This window comes from Palaemon carinicauda, chromosome 20 (assembly GCF_036898095.1).
Source record: "Palaemon carinicauda isolate YSFRI2023 chromosome 20, ASM3689809v2, whole genome shotgun sequence".
NCBI classification, from domain to species: domain Eukaryota; kingdom Metazoa; phylum Arthropoda; class Malacostraca; order Decapoda; family Palaemonidae; genus Palaemon; species Palaemon carinicauda.
In genome coordinates this window covers 61,643,434-61,655,538 of record NC_090744.1, presented here as the reverse complement: position 1 = coordinate 61,655,538, position 12,105 = coordinate 61,643,434, and positions in this window count along the sequence as shown.

The following is a 12,105-nucleotide window of genomic DNA, read 5'->3' as shown; positions in this document are numbered from 1 at the left end:
TGATTCTATCTTTGATTATCTTTTTACTATTATGGCTAAGATACAAAAGATGATAGAAAGGCTCCTTTTGTCTTTGTTGGTGATTTCAATGCTCCCCATAGTGAGTGGTAAAATGATGTTTCGCCTACTGATCGTGATGGCTTGAGAGGTTTAGACTTTTCTTCTGAATCAGGCTGTGAGAAATTCATAAGTGAAGCTACTCACAGGTCTGGTTAGTGCTTGGACATTGTATACACCGACAACACTGGCATTATAACACGTACGACTGGTTCTCCAATTGGAACATCCGATAATGCCTTGATATCATTAGCAGTGAAGATTGAGCAGCCTGTCACTGATATATCACAATCATGTAAGATTTATGTGAAATCTCGGGCAGACTGGAATGGAATTTTGCATGATCTTTTGGGCTTTAATTGGTCACAATTGTATAGTGGTGTTGATCCTGTTGTCCCTTTGAATGAGAATCTAGTCAACATAATTGATAGGCATAGCCATTCTCGTGTGCTAGGGTACCAAGTGAAGGGCAAACCATGGTTCAATGGTGATTGTAGATGTGCTTATTTGGAGAAGAAGCAGGACTATCATTTTTGGAAGGAAAATATATCAGATTTGACCTAGAATAACTATACTCAGTTTAGAGCTTTTGCTCATAGAGTTTATGCTTCAACTGATAGGGAATACAATTTAGCCATAAAAACCCATTCCTGGTACAACCCAGAAACATAAGTGGTGGTCTACCCTTAAATCTGCACTCTGTCTCTCACTATCCAAAGGAATGGGCCGCTATTTTGGTAGATGTGTTTGATAATAAACAGAGTAACGAGAAACACGAACTTCTTCATTCCGGTTTTCCTGAGGCTAAACTAACTAGTTCAGCTTTTTGATCTCGTGAAATTAAAGCTTTTTTGATGGACCTTGATGCTTATGGAAGTGTAGACCCAGATGTTATTTTATCTCGGTTTTTTATAAAGACAGCAGATTTCTTAGCATCAAAGTTATCTGTTACTTTGTGCAAGTCAGCATGAAGATGAGCTTTAGCACTTGTTGGAGAATTGGTAATGTTACTCCACTATGTAAATGGATTTTGTGGTTGCTCAAATCTAACTCCTTACCGCCCAATTTCCATAACTTGCATATTATCTAAACTTTTGGGACGTCTTTTAGAAAAACGTCTAAATAGGTTTGCTGAAGTTATCATTAGTTCCCTAGTTTACAATTTGGTTTTCGTAAAGGTCCTGCAGCGTGTGATACACTTCTTACAGTCGGTGTATCAGAAATACCTTGATTGTGGTCATGAAGTTCGTGTGATTGGCCTTGATTTTAGTGCTGCCTTCGACCATGCTGATCATGGAGCATTTTTTTTCAAACTGAAACAGTTAGGAGTGGGCTGGTCATTTATTAGCATCATTATTGAATTTCTGAATAATAGATCGCAGAGAATTGTTGTTGATGGGCACCATAGTGAGTATAAGAATGTGATATTCGGTGTTCCTCAGGGTAGTTTTCTTGGTCCATTACTTTTCATACTATATACATATAACATGTGATTTGGCCTGGAAAACAAGCTTGTTAAATAAGCTGATGAGGCTACTCGCTTTGCAATAAGTCCTTTTCTTGAATGTAGATCTGGTGTTGGCGAATCCCCTAACAGAGATCTAGCTAAATTTAGTGTATGGTGCAAATTATGAAGTATGAACTTGAATCCTAACAAAACTCAACGTGTGATTGTAAGTAGCTCAAGCACAGTGGCTCCTCAACATCCTCATGTCAGCATTGAAAATGTTTCTTTAATGTTGTATCATTCTTTTAAAATTTTAGGTGTGATTCTCGACAGCGAATTCGCTTCTGAGAAACATATTAGGTCTTTGTCTTCTTATATTGCACAAAAAAATTGGCTTATTGAGAAAGGCTTTAGAGATTTTCGGTGATCAATCTATTCTGAAGAAGTGTTTCAATTTCTTCATTCTACCTTGTTTCGAGTATTGTTCTCTTGTATGGTCTTCAGCTGATGATTCTTATCTTAATTTGTTGGACAGGAACTTAAGGTCTATTCAATTTCTTATTCCTGATCTAGATATTAATCTCTGGCACCATAGTTCAATTAGTTCATTAAGCATGTCGCATAAGATTTTTTTCTAATTCTGATTATCCTCTACATTCAGACCTTCCCAGACAGTTCCGTTCTGTTTGTAGTTCTAGGCATGCAATTAATTCTAATAGTCAGGACTTCTCCATCATAAGGCTCAATAAAACACAATACCGTAGAAGTTTTATTCCACCTGTGACCAAGTTGTTGAATGATCTTCCTAATCGGGTAGCTTACTCAGTAGAACTTACAAAGTTCAAACTTGCTGCATTTTTTTTCTTATGTTGAACAGGCTAGCATAAGTCCTCTTATAGTTTATATAGGAAATATCTTTTTCAATTTTGTTAATGTTTTCAAAAAGTTTTATTTTAATTGTCCATTACCTCCTAAATCGTTAAATTATTTCCTTATTTCCTTTCTTCTCTTGGCTGTTTTTCCCTGTTGGAGCCCTTGGGCTTATAGTATCTTGCTTTTCCAACTAGGGATGTATCTTAGCTAATAATAATAATGATAATAATAATAATAATAATAATAATAATAATAATAATAATAATATTAATAACAATAATAATACAAAACATCGTCTAAATTAATGTTACTCCCCCTGGAAGATATCCAGGACCGCGTTCGATAAACAACTCTGTATAAGGAAATGCCACAGATCGTCCTGACATGGGCAATATAAAATCTGAATTTCCTAGACTTCTCTCCCATTCCCCTGTGGAAAATCTTCTTATTAAAAGCCCTCTATTCAAATTCAATGACAAATTCAATGTTAATCTTAGCACAATTTAAGTCATTCATTGGGTGGAACGCCGAATAGTTAATCACCCGGTACATTCCTTCATCAAATTCAACATTCAACTGAAAAGGCTGAGTCTAAGAGATCCTTTTTACTCTAAAATTGCAGAGAACGTTTCCTCCTTAACATCCCGGGGAAGATCAGACAATGAGGGGACAAACTTCTGCTAACTCATATGGAATGCTGCGGAAGAGACTATGGTCTTCACTAAGCGGTTTCATCCGATCTGGTCTGATGAGACACTGACGCCATACACAAAAATCACTTGCACAAAAATAATAAGCATTTGATGCCTTTCTTTCAAATCCTCAATGATCAACACTAGCCAAAAGATCGAGGAGCCTGAAGTCAGAGGAGCAAAAACAAATGCCTACGCTACAAAACTGCAGGTGAATTGAGTGGGCTGAAATAATACAAGCATATTTAGACAAAAATTCATGGAAAGTTCTTGTTATGCATTCAATTTATTTTATAAGCCTAAGGAAATTGTAATATCTCCAGTCATCATACTATATGACACAACCATACTAAAAGAAAGAAGGGATATTTTAAACAGCTGGCCTGTGATTTTCTATGCCAAATGTATCCCTAATAAAAAACCTTGATATGCTTCCTGAACTTCACGAACCTCTTAAAGAATGAAACGCATTACAGAAGGAAAAAAAAAAAATGCTGTCCTGATGGTATCCCTGGAAAAATTATCAAACATGAGGCTACCTCCTCAAAAGGTAGATGCAAAAGATCATCTATGCCTTAGTGAGAGGAGATCAAATACTGAAATCTGAGATAGTAGACACGATAGTTCATATCTAAGAGGACTAAGGATAGAAAATTTACTACACCAGAGTTGAGGTATTCTCCATCTGTTTTCAGATGGTATAATACTATGTAGAGTTATTCTCTTTCACTTGATTAACAGGTATTTGAAAATTGGACCCTATAGACCCTGTGGTGGTTTATGAAAGAAAGGAATATTATCAACAATATTCAAACTCTTAGGCAAATAGGGGATAAATTTAATGCGAAAACATCAATCTTACATACAGTCCTTATTTAATATACCAAGCCCTTTGACACACTGGCATAAAGAATCCCATGGATGAATCTTACAAAATTTCAGAGTGTCTGAAAATACAATTTTAAAATACTTGATCTCCCTCATTCCAAGACGGGAGAAAAAAAATCCTTCACAATTTGATAATCTCTCAATTAAGTTTTTTTTACATTAAAGGGTAATAGAATACTGAATGAATAATAGCCTCCAAAATATAAAATAGCTACACTCCTATACAATGCATCAGCATAGAAATTGGTTAATCTGCAATTTGTTTATAACATCGCCATTTTAGCCCACTACCTGAAGCTATTGTAACACATCTTAGCTACCCTTTCGGAAATATATAAGTATATAAGTCATTTTGTCTGCATATGAATAAAAAACACCAGCAGACATAGTACAACAAATAAAACAGAATCGTATTACAAAATCATCAGCACAGCAATTTGTTGATCTGTAATATTCTGTCATCCTTCCTCAAAACCCTAGAATCAATGTAACATATCATAGATAACCCGTGAGCAATATACTAGGCACTTGGATTATATGGAAAATAAAGTAAACAAAAATACTAACTAAATCAGACTATTAGCCTTTATCATGAATGATATATGACTGGAATTGGTTATTTTTTCAAATAACTTGGTTACGTTGTTTCACCCACCAATAAGATTAAATCAACCAAGACGTTCAGAATACAATAATTAGAATTGTACGTGCTTCTGAGAGGCCTAGTGCCAAGCTTTTTAGGAAAAGAAATTACCTTGAGTTTCACAACTAAAATCTATTGTATTTTTCTGCACTCATCATTTATACTCATTTATGTGGATATAGTTTTACTAAAAACTAAAAAATAAAGTTTCTCAGGACGGTAACGATGCCATCACCATACATCATGCAAGTAGTAAAAAGTCTTGCAGTCATGCTTTTTAATAAATTGTTAGGTCCGCTGCCAATAGCTGTATAAACTATTGTCTTACAGTTTGACTATTTAGTGAAAAGTTAAGCCCAACCCCAGTATCTTTGGTAACTGCATGGGCTTGCAATCATGAAAATAAACTATGCGAGATTAGTAACCATGCCAGACGAATGTGTTGAGGCGAATTTTTGTAAGTTATACTCATCAGGATACTCCTTCTGGCATGATAAATTAACATGTGCTACTGCTAGGTTCCCAACTGCGGCCAAAGAACCTTTTGACAAAATGAAAGGTCAGAGGAGTATCACGAATTATTATTATTATTATTATTATTATTATTATTATTATTATTATTATTATTATCATTATTAGCTAAGCTACAACCCTAGTTGGAAAAGCAAGATGCTATAAGCCCAAGGGCTCCAATAGGGAAAAATAGCCCATTGAGGAAAGGAAATAAGGAAATCAATAGATGATGAGAATAAATTAACAATATATCATTCTAAAAACAGTAACAGTGTCAAAAACAGATATGTCATATATAAACTATAAAAAGACTCATATCAGCCTGGTCAACATAAAAACATTTGCTCCAAATTTGAACTTTTGAAGTTCTACTGATTCAACTACCAGATTAGGAAGATCATTCCACAACTTGGTAACAGCTGGAATAAAACTTCTAGAATACGGTGTAGTATTGAGCCTCATGATGGAAAAGGCCTGGTTATTAGAATTAACTCCCTGCCTAGTACTAAGAACAGGATAGAATAGTCCAGGGAGGTCTGAATGTAAAGGAAGGTCAGAGTGATGAAAAATCTTATGCAACATGCTTAAGTAAGTTTCTGTCCAACAAATTAAGATGAGAATCAGCAGCTGAACACCAGACAGGAGAACAATACTCAAAACAAAGTAGAATGAAAGGATTAAAACACTTCTTCAGAATAGATTGATCACCGAAAATCTTGTAAGACTTTCTCAATAAGCAAATTTTTTGTGCAATTGAAGATGACACAGACCTAATGTGTTTCTCAAAAGTAAATTTGCTGTCGAGAATCACACCTAAAATTTTAAAAGTCATACAAATTTAAAGAAACATAATCAATACTGAGATCCGGATGTTGAGGAGCCACCGTCCTTTACCTACTTAAAATCATACTTTGAGTTTTGTTAGGATTCAACTTCATACCCCATAATTTGCACCATGCACTAATTTAGCTAGATCTCTGTTAAGGAATTCATCAACCCCGGATCTACATTCAGGGGATGGAATTGATGCAAAGAGAGTAGCATCATCTGTATAGGCAACAATCTTTTTTTCTAGGCCAAACCACATGTCATGTATGAAAAGTAATGGGCCAAGAACACTACCCTGTGGAACACCGGATATCACATTCCTATACTCATCATGGTGCCCATCAACAACAACTCTTTGAGATCTATTACTTAAAAAATCAATAATATTGCTAAGAAACGACCCACCCATTCCCAACTGTTCGAGTTTGAAAACAAGGGCCTCATGATTAACACGGTCAAAGGCAGCGCTAAAATCAAGGCCAATCATACGAACTTCCTGACCACAGTCAAGGGATTTCTGTAGAGCATTGGAGATTGTAAGAAGGGCATCACATGCACCAAGGCCTTTACGAAAACCAAATTGCAAAATAGGGCATAGATGATTACCTTCAGCAAACCTATTAAGACGTTTTGCCAAAAGAAGCTCAAAAACTTTAGATAATATGGGAGTTATGAAAATTGGGCGGTAACCAGTGGGACTTGAGCTACCACAAACACATTTACATAGAGGAGTAACATTATTAATTCTCCAACAAGTACTAAAAGCTCCTCTTCTTGCTATCTTGCATAAAATAACAGATAACTTTGGAGCTAAGAAATCTGCTGTCTATAAAAAACAAAGGAAAAATACCATTTGGGTCTACACCTCCATAAGCATTAAGGTCCATCAACAGAGCTTTAATCTCACGAGATCGAAAAGCTAAACTAGTTAGTTTAGCCTCAGGAAAACAGGAATGAGGAAGTTTAAGTTTTTCATTACTCTGTTTACTGTCAAAAACATCAGCCAAAAGGGTTACCTTTTCCTTTGGACAGTGAGTGACTGAGCCATCTGGTTTAAGTAAAGGGGGAACTGTTGCATCTACACCAAATAGTGTACATTTAAGGGTAGACCACTATTTATGTTCCTGAGTTGTACCAGAAAGGGTTTCTTTTATGGTTAAATTGTACTCCTTTTCTGTTGAGGCATAACCTCTCTGAGCAAAAGCTCGAAGCTGAGCATAGTTGTTCCAGGTTAAATCTGTTCTGTTACCCTTCCAAAGATGATAGACCTCCTGCTTCTCCAAATAAGCACGTCTACAATCATCATTGAACCACCGTTTGTCCTTTACTCTGTACCTTAGCACACGAGAAGGGATACGCCTATCAATTATGTTGACTAGATTCTCATTCAAAGGGACAACAGGATCTACACTACGATATAATTGTGACCAACCTCAAGAAAAAAAGATCATGCAAAATCCCATTCCAGTCTGCTTGGGATTTCATATAAATTTTACAGTAGTATGATATATCAAGGACAGGCTGCTAAATCTTCACTACTATTGTAATCAAGGCATGATCAGATTCACCGACTGGAGAACCAACCTTACTAGTTATAACGTCAGGGGACTCAGTGTATACGAGGTCCAAGAAATTACAACACCTGTGAGTAGATTCATGTATGAAGGGTAAGTCTCCTAAGAGGCCATCCATAATGAGTTGAAAAGTGGATCCAGCATTACGAAGCCGAAAACATGAGTAACTGAATAAGTAAGTACTAAAGGAGGTGGTGACGGCAATGTTCAGGATGTTCTTTTCAGTTCGTGTGGACCTGCTAATACCCCTTCAAGAGGTCAAGCATGGAGAAAACATGTGTTTTGTTAAAGGAGAAGGTAACATCCGCAATGTTGGGGATTGGGAAGTGATTAGGTTCCGTTTGCATGTTCATAAGCCTGCAATCCTCACAAAGGAGGAGGGAGCACTCTCCTACAGTACAATGTGCAAGGGAGACGAAAATAGGCCTAAGGCCTTTTGAAATAGGTCCATTCCTACCAATTTCACGAACATCTGTTTAGTGGATGTCAAAAGATCTGGGGCCAGAAGCCTGAATTTGCCAACCAACAGGTTGCCTGTCATCTTTACATGGTGATAAATACCGTGCTTGGCTGAAACCGTAGGAGTTTGACGAACTTCTGAACAGAATACTTCTGGTTACGATGTCAGGGGGTGAGCAAAGGCCTCTGTGGGTGCACTGATGAGGAGAGCAATTTCGAGGTAGGCAGTTTGAAGAGGTGGTGATAAGTATGAGTGTGCATTAACAAAGCGTAGATGTGCCACATCAACCAGGAGGTGGAAATATGTGAGGAAATAATTACCAATTAGTTACAATGTTACGTTGGCTACGAGGAATTTCCCATTGTATCTGGCACTCTCAAACAATATTTTCAGTGTTTTATATACTTGCTTGGGAATCTCAAATCCATTTGCAGCCACGAAGAAGATATAATCAGGCTTGGAATGATTATATATGTCTTGAAGGATAACTTTGGTAGAAGGGAATGACAATCTCCAATAACTACCAAAAAACACACCCATAACTGCATTATGTAAAAAAATAAAAAGAATAGTGATATGGGAGTCAAAGCCACAAGGGATGGACTACTTATAATTTTTTTTAGCCACTGACAATCTTTCGCGCATTTATTTGCAGCAGCTTTGAATCGGGAGTGGTAGTAGAATAAGTGAGGCTTATGTGCATCAGTAAAAAGCTCTAGAGGTTGTTGGTTGAGGTTTTCACCAGGGGTGGCATATATGATGGGGAGTGGCTTTGTTACTACTCCGGTATGACATGGGACAAGTGTCAGTGTACTACTGCGTTCATGTCAGCTTCGGTAGGTGGTGAAGAGCTGTCGTCTTTGTCAGTAGTGGAAGCATAGATGAAGGTTTTGAAGATGGTGAAGTGACTGTCTATAGAATGTCAAATTCTGTCATGAGCTCCTTCATGGGTAAGGTATCAACATCAGTGATGATGACACTTACGGGTTCAGTTAGGTGCAGTACCTAAAGGGAACGGAATAGGTTCACTACTCAAGGAGACCCGTCTGCGGCAGGTTGCAGGTGAGCGACATTGGTCAATTCCTGATGAGCGATTGAAGTCTTTAGTCCTCAAATGGCCGTTAAGAGACCTTAAAAATTATGGCTAAACAGGCGGCTAAAAATGCTGAGTACTGCTCCATGGAGCATCTTTTAATGATATGACGGGCCAAGAGTAGGTTGTGAATCAAAGGCAACTAAGTACTTTATCATAGACACATCGAGTATATATACACACTAGGTCCCAGCGAGAAGGTAAAAAAAAAATATACAACTTGCTATTTCTTGTCCAACTGGCAACCATTTCTGTTAACAGTTAACAATGAGAAATAGGCAGACAGGTTCATGCAAGTTACTGTCAGTGTGAGAAGAGAGCGAATATACAAAGGATAATATATACAAAAAAGAGAAATGTCATTACTATGTACGATAGTGTGACACATGGGGGTTACATGGCTTCCCCCTAAAAATGACATACTGTGCATATTAAATAAGGCACCCTGATCTAGAGATTCAAACTGTAGGCAAGTCATCTGGCAGGAGATAAACAGGTTTTAGATGATCAATGGAGAACCAGTCTTCTTTGCCACGAATGTTTAGTAGGAATGCTTTCGAATTGCGTCGGATCACAAGGAAAGGGCCCGTGTAAGGGGGCATTAGCGGTGGCTTGCTAGTGTCATTGCGTAGGAAGATGTGCGTTGCAGCAAGCAAGTCTGTCGGTTTGTGATGCTTCGCTAGGGGCTTGTAAGTCTGGCGGCATGAAGTAAATTTTCTCACGACCAGACTTATGCGCTGGATATCGTCGGAGGAGGTTGCAGAAGGAAAAATTTTTTGGGGACGACCAGCGGGTCGCCATACACCATTTGAGCTTCCGAGACGTCCAGGGTATCTTAAGGAGAGGTCCTTAGTCCCAGGAGGACCCAGGGAAGCTGAGTAAACCAGTTGGAGTCCTTGCTGCAGGACATCAAAGCTGCTTTGAGGGTGCGATGAAAACGTTCATCCATTCCATTGGCAGTGGGGTCTTAGGCTATTGTCTGATGTAGGGTGAGGCCCAGGAGATTCCCTAATGATATCCACAATTAAGAGGTGAAAGTGGTACCCCTGTCAGAAATAACATGCTCAGCAATACCAAATCTTGCCATCCATTCTGGGAGTAAGGCAGATGTACAGGAGGCGGAAGTTGCAGTTTCCATGGGAATGGCTTCACAGCAATTAGTGGATCGGTTGATGACAGTAAACAGGTAACAATGTCCTTGTGATGTGGGTAGGGGGGCTACAACCTCGACGTGAATGTGGGCAAAATGACGCTGGGGTTAAAGAAAAGTGCCCACTCCTGAATCCTTGTGTCGATGTACTTTGGAAGGTTGGCAAGTGGTACAGGCACGAACCCCAATCTTTAGCAGGGATGTGAAAGGCCATGAATGAAATCAAATACCTGTCGGCGAATGGGAGCAAGAATCTAAGTTCATGGTCTACCGGTACTATCATCACAGAGGAGGGTGGTGTTGGGGTCGTCGAGGGTGATGCCTTCCCAACAGAGGGATGTGAATGATGCCCTACATGCTTGATACTCTGGATCCTGTCGTTGGGCTTCAGTCAAGGCTTTTTAATCCAATCCCAGGTGAACGGCAGCCAATGTGTTTATTGACAGGGTATCGGCAAGGGGATTCATTTTGCCAGGGAAACGATGAAGGGTGTAATTGTATCCAGCCAGAGCAGAGAGATATCAGTGTTGACGGGCTGACCGAGCGTCAAACTGAGTGAAGGCGTGCACCAGAGGCATTTGGTCTCTGCAAATGACGAAGGGCTTACAGTTATGAAAAATAGCAAAAGTGACGGAGAGCCAAGTGCACCGCCAGCAATTGGTGATCGAAGGTAGAATAACCTGAATCGGCCTTGGACAGTTTTCTGCTGAAGAAGGACAATGGGCGGGGCAAGCCGTTGACCACATGTTTGACTACTGCACCAATAGCGACCTTGCTGGCATCGGAGGAGAGACAGAGAGGGGCATGTGGGACGGGAAAAGTGATAGGGCATACTTTGCGTTGTAGAAGGCCGCTTCTTGAAGGGGATACCACTTCAGGTCTTTTGGCTTGCCCTTGTGGGAGGAGTAGAGGTGGGCAAGACTGGCTGCAATGGCTGGCAGAAAACGGTGATAATAGTTGATCGTGCCTAAAAATTCCTGCAGTGATTTAACAGTCGAGGGCGTGGGTAAGTTCTGAACGACTGCTACCTTCACAGGGAGGGGATGGACTCCTTCAGGAGTGATGTGGTCCCCTAAGAATGACATTTCATTGGCGCCAAAGGTGCACTTGTTGTACCGGACTACAAGGCCGTTTTGTTGCAGGTGGTCGAGCATGATGTACAGATGACGGAGGTGTTCCTCTTTTGAGGAAGAAAACACAAGTGTGTCGTCCACGTAACATACACAGAAGGGGAGGTCCCCTAAGATTCCATCCATGAGACGTCGAAAAGCGGCCAACGCATGAGTAAATGAAGTTGCAGGTACCGAAGGGAGTGGTGATGGCGGTCTTTGGAATGATAATACCCTTTTAGGAGGTTGAGCGTGGAGAAAACCTTTGCTTTGTGCAGGTAGGAGGTCGCGACGGCGATGTTTTGGAGGGGGTAGTAAATACGGTTCTATTTGCATGTTCAGCCACCTGTAATCCCTACACTGACGGAGGGAGCTGACTTTCTTCAGGACAATGTGTGAGGGTGACGACCATGGGATGTAGACCTTTTCGCAAAGGCCCATTTCTTCCATTTTGGCGAACGTCAGTTTGGCGGCTACCAATCGATCCGATGACAGACGTCTGAATTTGGCAAAGACTGGGGATCCCATTGTCTTGATAATCTGATGAAGACCATGTTTGGTAGGAGCCGTGGGCGTTTTGCGAAGTTCTGGACGGAAAACTTCCGGGTATGACCAGATGAGGTGGGCGTAGGCATCCATGGCTGCGCTGATGTGGAGAGAGAGGCTGGAGGGCGTGGGTTAAAGAGGTGTGGATAAATACGAGCCTGCGTTGACCAATCGTCGGTGGGCCACATCAACCAGAAGGTGGAAATGAGAGAGGAAATCTGCACCAAGGATT